Below are 13,146 nucleotides of genomic sequence, written 5' to 3' on the forward strand. Positions count from 1 at the left end.
AAAAGTTTAAAACCAAAGATAAACCTATAGACCAATGGAACTGGAGATTTCAGAAATAGAAACAGATTTACACATGTATGTTCAATTATCAGTAAACATGAAAGGAAATTCAATGGAGAAAGAATCTTTTTTTTCAGTAAATGGTGCTGGAAAAATTGCATATCCATAGGTGAAACAATGAAGAGTCTTCATTTTAAGCAACTTTGTTGCTGTAATTAAGTTGCTAAGTTGTGTCTGACTCTTTGTGACCCCATAAACTGCCTCACACTAGGCTTCCCTGTCCTACTCTATCCCTGGAGTTCACTTAAATTCATGTCCATCGAGTCAGTGAAGCTATCCAACCACCTCATCCTCTGTTACCACCTTCTCCTCCTGCTCTTAATCTTTCCCAGCATCAGAGTCTGTTATAATGAGTCTGCTCTTCACCTCAGGGGGTCCAAGTATTGAAGCTTCAGCATCAGTACTTCCAATGAATATCAAAGGTTGCTTTCCTTTAGGATTAACTGGTTTGATCTCCTTGCAGTCCAAGAAAGTGTTAAAAGTCTTCTCTAGCACCGCAATTCAAAAGCAACTTACCTTATATGAAAATTAAATAAAAATTGGTTATAGAATGACTCATTAAAGAATAGATTGATAAATTTAACTTCCTCCAACTTTAAAACATGTGCTCTTCAAAACAAGGTTAAACAATAAAAAGACAAGCCATAAACCAGAGAAAATATTTGTAAACCATTGATAAAAACTGATAAAGGGCTTATATCCAAAATAGATTAAAAACTCTTAAAAGTCAATAATAAAAAACAAAATGGGTAAAAGATTCAGATAGAAATTTCACCAAAAAAGATATAAAGATGTGAAATAAGCACTTTTAATGATGCTTTGGAAACACAGCCCACAATAGGCCAGGACTTATATGCTAAACACAACAGGTTAATTGCCCATTAAAACAGATTTTAATAGGACCCCAAGTCATTGTCAATATACTGGCCATGCTGTTATATTATAGTTTTGCAAATGTTACTATTAGCAACTCAAGATTCACCTGTATTATTTCTTACAAATACATGTGAATTTAACAATATCTCAAAATAATTAGAATAATTAGAATACAAAAAGAAAACCTATAAATACATGTTTATATAGCAACTTTATGTGTGATTGCCCTTAAACTACATCCAACCCAAACGTCCCTCCCCTAAGGAATGGATAAAATTACGGTGGTACATTTATACAATGAGAAATCAATAAGTAGCAAGAAGGAAAAGCTACCAATACACACAATAGCATTTCAAAATCACAGATGTGTTATGCTGAGTAAAATAAGCCAGACTCAAAAAAAAAACTACATATTCTATAATTCTACCTACATATCATCCTTTCAGAAGCAAAACTATGGGAAATAAAAAACCAAAGCTCAGCATTGGAGCAGGGGTTGATTCTAGGGGCAGGATAGAATTTGGGAGGATAGAATTTTTTCTGTCCTTTATTTCCTATCTTGATTGTGATTGTGGTTACATGACTCATTTTTTGTTTTTTAACTTTCTGAGCTGTTTTCTGTAAGGATAGATTTTGTTTATGTAAACTTTATGTTTGGTAAAGAAAATGGAGCAAACAGAAGAAGCTACATTAATTTTCCCTGAATACTCAATATTGGTTGTGATCATAAAATGTGATCCTACTATGAAGTCTGTAAAAACATTAAAACTACAGTCAGAACATTCTTTAAGATCATCCAAAATATTGCCATCCCAGGGAGTCACATTCTTTCATTTTTCCATGTATCGTCTATGTATACTAGAATTCTTTAACTGAATTCAGCATTTATTCTGCTTCTCCTACATAGAAATAAGCATTTTTCAAGTGACACATATTCACAATCATCATTTTCCATCTGTACATTGTTCTATCTAGTTAAAATATAATTGACTTAACCTTTCCTTAGTAATAGACATTTGGGCTGCATTAAATTTTTTTTTAGTATTATAGGCAAAAATCCATTGAACATCTTGATGCACATAACCAACTTTTCTTTTGATTTTTCCACACAGGGTAAATTTCAGTGCATGGAATTATATCCATGTGCCCTTAATTTTTCTTCATAAATGTTGCTCATTTCTCATGAAAAGATTTTTACTTATTTTCTCATTCACAATGAAAACTGGAACAATTTTAGAATTGCTCATACTCATTGGTATATATAAACGTTTTCTATGTATAGATGACATTACATATTACATAAAACATTTTTACATAGCATCTATTTTTATATATAGCATTTTTAACTTAATATATGTGAAATGGGATATTTTGCTTTAATTTTCTTTTTTCTTGCGTATTACTGATTATATTGTGTCAAAAGTTGTTTCAAATTTTTATCTATTTGAGGTATAGTCTATCCATGTCCTTTGTCCATATACATTTTTAATATATAAGCATATCAGTTTTGCCATGAATCAGTAGTCTTTCCCTAAATGTTCTCTTCTTGATTCTTGCCAAATTACACTGGGAAATTCTACTAAGTAAAATGAAGACAGCAGTCATGTGCTGTTCATAGGTTACCTGCATAATGCTGTCATATACTGGATGCTCAAAAAATATTTGTGGAAAGAAAGTTATAAACAAGAACTAATCATCTTGCAGGCAGGCCTGGGAGAAGTCTTTCTGAGATTATCCCCAACACTGAAAGTTGTACGTGTGTGAGCTCAGTCATGTCTGACTTTTACAACCCCATGCACTGTAGCTTGCCAGACTCCTCTGTCCATGGAATTTTCCAGCCAAGAATACTGCAGTGGGTTGCCATTTCCTACTCCAAGGAATCTTCCCGATTCAGGGATCGAACCTTCTCTTGCATCTCCTGTTTTAGTAGGTGGATTCTTTACAGCTGAGCCACCTAGGAAAGTTATGTGGTCCTTGTTCTCTCTTGAGTCCCGTTGCCTTGAATGCCATGTTTCTATTACATAGCTACAACTATATTGCTACTTTCCTCTGCTGCAGAGGAACAATTACAAAGAGAAGCACAGACGTAATCTAAATTACTGATTTCTGTAAATTTTCATTCTAACAGTGAAATACATACAAAAGGCTTTCTCAGCCAACAGTATCAATAAAATGAAGCAGACAATTTGGAACTGAAGAATCGAAAAGGGTACCCACCTTCAAATATATCACTGAAACAAATAAAGGAGTAAAGTCCCATTGACAAAGTTGCCATAGTCACAAAACTTCCTCTAGCTTATCATATGTTGATGATTTGAGTTTTCTTTTCATTACAGGAATTGGGATGCCACATCCCCCCGCCACCTTTGAAATATTTACCTACTTAAATTTAAAGTGTATTTTTTATTGTAGCATGAGGATGAAGTATTATCTTCTAACTGGAATACTACATTTCTGTTCAGCAAAAAGTGACCTCTCTCCAGGTATTGATCTTTTGGGGGTTTTTTTTTGTTTTTTTTTTTTAAAATATGGAACGCTTCACGAATTTGCGTGTCATCCTTGCGCAGGGGCCATGCTAATCTTCTCTGTATCGTTCCAATTTTAGTATATGTGCTGTCAGAAGTGAAAAGGAGCTAAAGTAGGGGAGGTTTTCTATTAGACACAAAATGCTCAGTTAAGTTTTGTTTTTTTAAGTCCCCCCTCTCTTGTCACAATACTATATATGATACCAATCTTATTCGGAAAGGTACTTTTCTTTGCCAAGTGAGATGGCAAATGTAAAAAAGTACATTTCTGGCAGAATCGTGGCAAGAGTGAAAAAGCTATCTTTGAAAATAAGTTGCAAAATTTCACTCAGATTGCTGGTCCCATGTGAGGATTACACTACATGAAAACATCTTCTCCCACCCCAACTCCAGAAGAATTGTTCCTGGATATTGGTGGCCCATCTGGAGTGCTCAGAGCCAACTCTGCTAAATTCAGGAGGATGGTGTGTGCATCAGAGCAAAGCTGGAATAATCCTGGCAAGTTGGAAAATGATAATTGGTGACTGGCACTGAAGGTTTTCAGAGAGGCCAGAATCAAACATCTCTCTTTTGACTGTGAATGATGGAGCTTTGCGTGCCACTGTCACACTAAATCCCCTTGTGCTGCTGCTTAGTAAAATGAAAACAAACATTATTTGGAACATTAGCTATAAGTCATGTAAAATTCGGCAGTTCCAATTTGCATTTGAATAATAAATTGAAATGAGCCCAACAAATACCAAGGCTGCAGCAGACTAATATTGAAAAATATATACTAAAGGATATTACCATCTGAGGTGGCAAAGGATACAAATGAATATTGGAATTCTGCATAAAACTGCCTAGTATTTCATTCACCAGTATTTATGAAAATTTGTAAGTGATTTATGATTTCCATTTCTTGCATTGAATCACAAAATAGGAACTTATAAAAAACAGTTAATATCGATAATATATTTCAATATTATAATAACTGGTAGGTTGTCTCAAAATAGAAAACTAGCATGAGAGAATCCCAGGGATCTCCAGAATGACATACGTTCCATATATTACCTCAAAGATAAAGAAGACAATCTGGGATTATAGTAAAGAAAAAAAATATGCATGAGGTTAAAGACAGTATGGTTAAACTCTTTGGGATAAGTGGAACTACCTACCTTGAAATCAATTATTTGGAGGAAAAACATGTGGGAAGTGAGCAAAAAACTTTTTGACACAAGCTAGTAGGGTGGTATTAAGGAAGATTTAGTTTGTTCATTTATCAAAACATTTATTGAGTGTCTAATGTTTCAGATCCATCTGAGATCTACAAATAAACAGGTAAATATTATAAAACACGCATTTTTAAAAGACTTCATGAGTCATTGGAGAAGACAGATGGAGAGAGAGAAGGAGTAAAACAGTGTGAAAGCCCTGAAAGTAAATTATGTACAAGGAAATTGTTATTAAGAGCACCACTAACCTCTTCAGTTAACTGTGATGCCTAAACTAAACCCTTTTTTTTTTTAATTGAAGTATAGTTGCTTTATAATGTTGTGTTAGTTTCTGCTGCACAATGAAGTGAATCAGGTATATGTATACCTATATCCCCTCCCCCTTTATCTCCTTATCCCATCCATCTAGGTCACCACAGAGCCCCGAGCTGAGCTCCCTGGGAGTGTGAGTACATCAAAATCTTAAAGGATGAATAAATGTTATAAATGTGATCAGCACAAGAAAAAAAAAAGATCCATAATGCAATTTTAAGTGTTCATTATTATGATACTGAGAGTCAGACATACATCTAATATTTACAATGAGGTATTAAGAATACAAAATATTTCCTCATCCTTCGACTGACTCTGAAGACCTGATGGCTTTAACCTTTCATCTACAGGATGGCTTTCCTTTACTCATTTACTGTCCGGCTCTTTGGGTTAGAATACCTTTAGAAACAAGAGTGATTCTTGGGAATTCTCTGGCGGTCCAGTGGTTAGGACTTGGTGCTTTCCCTGCCGTGGCCCGTGTTAGTGTCTCCAAGTTAAACAAGACGGCAGTGGAAGGGGTGACGTGAGTGTGCTTCTTGCTATCCAGTATATAAGGTCAGGGCAGCTGATTTTTGACAGAAGACCCCCCAAAAGTTGCTGAGGAACCCCTTGAAATTTTAAGGGACAGATTAAGGATCTGCTGGACAAATGTGATTCTCAAACTTTACTCTCTCAATCTTATGATGGTGATTGTTATATTTTTGGATTGAGAGATGTGTTGAAGAATGGGAGTAAACTTGGAAAATTACAATTGGGGAGATTATAAGATATTTAAAATGTCTGTTTCTTAGAATTAAGTTTGACCTAGGATACTTTGGTGAGTCATACAATAAAGAATCTGCCTGCAATGTGGGAGACCTGGGTTCAATCTCTTGTTCTGGAAGATCCCCTGGAGAAGGGCATGGCAACCCACTCCTGTATTCTTGCCTGGAGAATTCCATGAACAGAGAAGCCTGACAGGCTACAGCCCATAGTATCACAAAGAGTCAGACATGACTGAGCGACTAAAACTTTCACTTCTCATAATCTGATAGGCCAATGTCATGTTATGAGTCCAATTAAGATTTCAATTTGTGCCATGGCAAAATTCCTGTCCCCTACAGTCTCTAATTACATTATTCCAGAAGACTGGAAGTCAGAGAAAGCCTTTAGGTTTTAGAAAAGGAAACAGATTCCTGTGATCTGAACACAATGCAGCCACTTAAAGAAAAAAATTCTCTCCATGTTGACACCTAGAGACTCTTCTTTATGCTCACCCTAGTTCAACTTTCCAAATTGAAAGATGTCAACAAGCCCAGGAGGAACGGGCCATACTCTTCAAAAGTTTCAAAACAGTAAAACATTAAAAAACATAAAATTCAACCATTATTTGCCCACAGTTTTGATATATATTAATAAGCAAATGCCAACCACACACACACCCATACCAAATCCCCCTGAATTCTATATCCCAGAGAAATACCAATAAATAGGTACAAATCTTTCCAGAATATTGTCCATTTTATACATATATATAAAGATATAAATATATGAAGATATATAGAGATATTTAAAAGCACTTTTAAGCAAAGACTTTATATTTTAGAGCAATTTTAGATTCACAGAAAAATTGTGGAAGGTACAGAGTGTTCCTTGTACCCCAGAGTCCATGATTTACATTAGAGTTCATTCTAGTATATGCTAAGCATTTAGACAAATGTATAATGACGTGTCCATTATAGCAGACGTATCCCTTTAACAGATGTTTCCTTATTTTGCACAGTAACCTGTAATTGCCTTTTTCACTAAATATCTGTTTAGGTCCATAGAGACCCACCTTACATTTTGATAATATTATAGAATCTCATGAGCATATGTGCTTTAATTTAATTAAAAAACATTATTGATAGATGTTTAGTTTTCTAGTCTATTGTTTTTTATCATAACAGGTACACAATGAATATTCTTACTCATTTACCTTGCCATTTCATGTACATATTTCTGGGATAGTATGCATAACATCCAGGTAGTACAGGGAAAATTTTCATTGTCTTTGGAAACTTAAGCATTTTTCTTTTAACTACAGTAATATCATTTGCAATTTAAGCAGCTCCGACCAATTGAAACCACAGTTTCATTATCAATAAATTGGCAATAGTAGTAACCTTCTCACAGGATTCTGAAGATAGAATGAGGTAAAACATATAGTTTATTTTAAAAAACTGCAAATAATGTACATGGTTTCATTGCTACAGGTTTTGTGCAGCTGTGAGATTATCAACTTGTCAGTTGTTATCACTTCTCTGAAATGGAAATATTCACTGAAATTCACACCACAAACATCTGGGGGTGAGTGTGCAGAACACCGAAAGGAGAATGCCAGTGAGCTGATCAGCCTTTGACGTGAACTTCAGAACATCCCAATGCAAAGAGTCTACTGGGGCTTTCTGGATTAGCTACAGGTCTTCATGGCTGTGCTTCTCTTCATGAAGGCTTGGCTCAGTTTGAAAGCAGAGTAAGAGACTTTAAGTATTAGACAACTCCCAGAATTGTCCTGAAAGCAGTGGCTGCCAAGATAAATATGGTGGCTCCAAAGTGACAAATCCTGCAAGGTAACAGTCCCCAGCAACAAGCTGCCCCTGCAACCTCTTTAAGTAACTGTATTCTAACTTTGGCCCCCAAAAATAGAATGTGAAATTAGATGCTGTTTGTCCCATGGCAACGTTCTCCTAATGGATGACCCAAGATGGGGAGGTGCTGGTGTTCAGTGAGTTATCAGCTACAAGGATCTAGTTGAGCTGGGCCAATTGTAGAATCAGAGGTCATTCTAAAGAAAAGTGAAGGCCTGAAGTTCCTTGAGGGTTTTTCCTGGACAAGAAACACCAGTGCAAGCAATTATAGAAGTTACAAATGTAGGACTACCAATAATGAGATGTGAAAGTGATAATAAACACATTTTGATTAACTAAGCTGTAACAAATTTACTTCTCAATATTGAAAACCTTATTTTAAAAAAAAGCACTGTTGGATGAAGAAGCAATCATAGTATATGCCAAACAGTGTAAAAAAAATAAATTTTGGAGATTATCAAGTAGTCGCTAAATATGTTCTTTTACTGGATTTGTAGTAGTCACGATTCTCTCAGCTTCTAAAATTGCATAGCTTCCTCTCTTTTCTTTTTTCATGGCTCAGACCAATAACCATTTTATCTTTCACATTTCTGTGGGTTTACTCTGCTTAACTGAGTGATTCTTCTGTGCCAGGCAGCACAAGCTGGTTTCTAGTCCTAGGAAAGCTTGCTTAGACTGGACCGTTGAGATGGCTCATCCCATGGTCATCCACTCACAGCTCAGCTGGCCTATTAACCAGAGCTTTTTTCCATGAGCTGAGTTCTCAGGATGGGGTTCAGAGCCTAAGGAGTGTCTAAAGAGTGAAATTCTAAGATTAAGAAAACAGAATTGTCCAATCTTCATAAAGTCTTGACCTAGAACTAGCACAGCCCCATCTCTGCCATATTCTAAGGGGAAATATAGTCAATCACTCAGTGGAAAGTGTGACAAATAGTTTGCAGCTATTTTTAATCTACCTCACAAGGATACGCAGTACCAGATTCCCAAAATTTACCATTAAAGTCCCAGATAGTGACTGTTATATGAGGTCAATGATTCTTAGGTAGATGGCTTTCCTCTTTTGTCTTTGATTCCGCCTGAAATTGTATAATCTTGGGATGAACTAGAGTATATTTCCCTAAGCTTCAGAACAATTTGACAACTCTTTTTCCCCCTAGCATTTATTTCTCCTAATACAGCACAATTTTCCCAATGAGAAAAGAATTCTACTAGGAATATAGTTAATCAATATCACTGAATGGAAATTCATTATTAACTCTTAGGTTAATCATTCAAATTGATACGGAATCTGGCAACAAGAGATTGGTGTTAGTCAATCTGCTTTTGAGTAATTATAAACTAAGAGCCTTCCTTCTTATCTAGCATAAAATAATATGAAGAATCCTCAAAATAATCATGAATGTTCTTAATAACATGAAAACAAAGCATAGGCCAAACTAATCTTTTGCCAAGTAATATTTTACATAGAAATTCAAGTTGCCCAGCCCTTTTGAAAGTATGCATTTAATCAGCATCAGTATTAATCAGACTAAAGTTTAATAAAACTAATTTTCTTCCTGGTATATGTAGTAATTCTTACACTGTGGAGTCACACCATCTGCTGTGACAATAATATTTTGGGGATTTCTTAGAGAACAAAATAACCATGTATGCTGTAAAGCTTGAAACTGCAATGGCATCCTGAAAATGCATCATTTCTGATGTTTATAATGGCCTACAGAAAGCCTCAAGCTATCTCTACATTCCAAAGAATTTAAAGCAGTGGTTTCCAATATAAACTAATCAAGAGCTGTCACAGGAGTTTACACCATCTGGCATCACATAAACCCAAGACTTCACTTAACACTGAAGTTCAGGAGTTTCACTCTCTCTGACTCGTTTGGATTTCCACAGTGTATGCAATCAGTAAAGAAGGATATATGCATACTACAAAGCCTGTGATATGTCTGAAACCACCAAAGCCACTTTTCAATCATTTCTCACCCACTTGTTAAGTTACTATGGCTGCTATACATTCTCCTCAATGACCTCCATCATGTAGTTATTGTATTCTTCAGCTCTGATTGGTTCTTTCTTAGAGTTTCTACCTCTGCTGAAGAAATGGAGTTCGTTCATTCTTCTGCCAAGTTTGCTGAGCCTCTTTCTGACCATTGCTTTGAGCTCTTTATTAAGTAAATTACTTATCTCTATTTCATTTGGATTTTTTTTCTTGGAGTTTTATTTTGTTCTTTTGTTTGGAATGTATTCCTTTATTTTTTCATTTTGTTACACTTTCTGAATAGTTTCTATGAATTGGGTGAAACAGCTACCTCTCCTAGGCTTAAAGGTGTGCCCTTATTTGTAAACATCCCTTGTGTAGACTGTGTGTACCAGATGACTGGAGCTAGAGTGTGTGTGACCAGAGGAAGTCCAAGGATTGCTACACCTAGGTCATTTTGGCAGGCTGGCAGGACCTGGGTTGGGCACAGGCTGGGGTCCATCCTAAGGGCACACAAACAATGGCACTTGCCTGGTGCCTCCAACCTTGGAGAGTCCCAGCAGTTGACAGATATTTTAAGGTTAATAATTGAATTTCCTTTCCATTTAGTCTAGGTGCCCCGTCAACTGATGTTTTTTCACTGTGTCCCGAAGCAGGCAAGTTTGCACGTAGACTCCTCAGTGATTCTCTGTCTACTCACTGCAGGACACTATGTCAGGGGTGGGCTTCCTGTGGACACTACATCTCCATCTTTCCTGCACATTTCTTTGTAGTCCCTCTATGTTCAGAAGCTGTTCAATCAGTCCTCAGGTCTCCTTCAGGAAAAACTACTGTGTGTAGGTGTAGATTCAGAGTGTCAGTGGAAGAAGGTGAGTGCAGGATCTTCTTTTGCTGCCACCTTAGACCTCTCCAAAAATCTCCTTTTTAATGGCATTGTTTTCTTTGACAGTCACATGTTAAACAAGGGAGTCAAGTAATATCACTAGAGTTTTTGCTGTTTTTATATGAGCTGCTATTTTCTAGTTTATCTCAGCCATATCTATGAAATGGCTAATTTTTAAATATCTGTATAGGGAAATATTAATATGATTCAATTATGATTAATTACATTTTGTTGTTTTAGAAACATTCTAGCTAGGTTACATCTGTTTTCCATCTTTCTTTAAATTTAGTTTCCACCTCATTTTTACTTGAATTTTTTCTTTTAGTTTTTATTGAGTTTTATTAATAATTGACATATAGCAGTCTACATTTACCCTGACCCCGTTAGTTGCTCAGTCATGTCCAACTCTTTGCAAGCTCATTTAAGGACAGCATAATGACTGACATATATATCATAAAATGATTAACACAATAAGTTTAGTTAACATCTATCATCTTATGTAGATAAAAAAAAAAGAAAGATTTTTTTCCTTTTGATGAGGAATTTTAGGATCTACTCTCTTAGCAACTTTCAAATATATCATACAGTAATGTTAACTATAGTCATCATGTTGTACATTATATCTCCAGTACGTACTAATTTTATAACGAAGTTCCCATCTTTTAACCACCTTCATCCAATTCCCCCATCCCCCATCCCCACCTCTGGTAACCACAGATTGATCTCTTAAAACAAACAAAAGAAACTTCTTGATTCTTATAAACATGCTATGGTTTTCTACACATTATTTCTAATAGAACTGCTTTTACCATAATTAAAATAAAGACATTTTTAACATAAGAAATCTTACCTAAGCTATCACCGTCAAGGCTCATTTATGTAAAGCAGTCTACAAAGGCAAAGTACACTGTTGGATGAAATAAGCAACAAAAATGATCATCTCTTCATCTCGCAACATATTCTTCAGTTACCCTAATTGGTCCAACTGAATAACGAGTCAAATGATATCTCAATATTTCCCTCAATCATTTTTACCTAGACTGATCTGGCTTTACAGCATATATATAAATAACGACAGTTGCCCATATCACACACGAACACAAATACAAACTAGATGTTTATCTCTTTACTCCTTGTCATTATCTTTTTTATGAGAGTTAATCTTTTCTCATTCTCCTCGAGAAGGAAATGGCTCTTGCCTGGAAAATCTTATGGACAGGGGAGCATGGTGGGCTACAGTCCATGGGGTCGCAAAGAGTTGGGCATGACTGAAAGACTAGCACTTAATCTTTTCTCATTCTCCAGAACTGCTGGAGCTGGACCAAGGTAAATGTCTGTGTTCATGACACGAGTCTTTCAGCTCAGTCTGTATAGGTACCTATGGGCTATTTTAGAAAAATCTCGTTAATCAACCTTGAAGGAGTTATTTCCAGGATTCATTGCTGGATTAAAAAAAGTCATTTGAAGGATCTCTTCTAGAAGATTGACATTGATTTTTCTATCATTTTATTTGAGAATTATCCAAGACCCAAGAGAGAAAGAAAACATAATAACCCTTTTCTAGACATCTTAGTTATTTGAATAGGAATGTCCTGGTTGTCTATATCTCCCCTTACTGAAACAATTTCTTAGAATCATTCCTATACTGACATCTTATTGTTTGCTGTATTTTTTACATGTGGCAGTGAATGTGGGTAGAGTTCATATAAGGGCATTATTAGCCTAAAGATCTCTCCTTTTCCTTTCCAATGTTATTGTCACAGCACATGAGTATCTAAAATTAAAACGTAAAAACTTTATAATACCCTTGAAATGTATTAGTATGGTTATGACAAGAAAATCAACAGTACTTTCACCTATTTATATTTGAAGGTGGCATAGCTCTTTTAAAGGTCAATTAAAAATTTGTTAGCATAGATCCTGTGACTATTTCTAAAGAGAAAAGCTTAAAAATGGAAGCCATAAAATAGTGAGGTTATGTTTTAAGAGTTGAAAGATTAAATGGAAAGGGTCTTGTCTAAAAGGTCCAATTTAAAATTGTGTCAGGTTTCCAGCCAAATGATAGAGAAAAAACTTATCAGATCTGAATGGAGACACAAAGCTTTAAAAACCACTGGGTAAAAGCTCACCAGTTTTTGACTTAGGCTTTTTGAGCAATTCATTAAAATTTCAGCTTCTGGACTCATTAACGGCATAATGTACCTTCAAAAGCACCCCACACTTGTCAGGCAGCCAAGGGTTATCTTTGTCACACAGGACTGAGAAGTTTGGGCAAGCCTTTAATTTGTTTTTCATTTTTTTTTTTTTTTTTTGATGAAAGTAAAGGCCATATAGTAGGAGTGCATGCAGATTTAATCTTTCTGGAATGCAATTTAACATTATCTATTTTAAAACATAAAACTCTAAAAATGAGCATTCACTTTGTTTTTATCTGAAGTTTTCTAAAAGCAGAAAGAGAAAGAAAACAACAAACAACCAAAAAAAAAAAAATACAGAGGTAAAGTTTTAGACACAAATTGGTATGTGATTTCAAGAGAAGCAGGACCGGGAAGTCCTGTTTCCCAGGGAGGCAGGAAGGGGAAGCCAACGAAGTGTGAGCTGATAAGCAGTTTACCTCTGTGAGCAAGTTGGCCCCAAATACGTTGGCGACCATTTGAGAGGCTATAAGACAGGTTTCATGATTGTACCA

General features: G+C 35.6%; 1 non-coding gene across 1 annotated transcript; it reads right to left on the minus strand.

The window, feature by feature from the left end:
- Positions 1 to 3,458: 3,458 nt before the first annotated feature.
- LOC122676208 lies at positions 3,459 to 3,562 on the minus strand. Its single transcript, XR_006335492.1, has one exon. It is a non-coding gene; the product is annotated as a U6 spliceosomal RNA (small nuclear RNA).
- Between the last annotated feature and the right edge of the window lie 9,584 nt (positions 3,563 to 13,146).

The sequence above is a fragment of the Cervus elaphus genome, chromosome 19 (genome assembly GCF_910594005.1).
Source record: "Cervus elaphus chromosome 19, mCerEla1.1, whole genome shotgun sequence".
NCBI classification, from domain to species: Eukaryota; Metazoa; Chordata; class Mammalia; order Artiodactyla; family Cervidae; genus Cervus; species Cervus elaphus.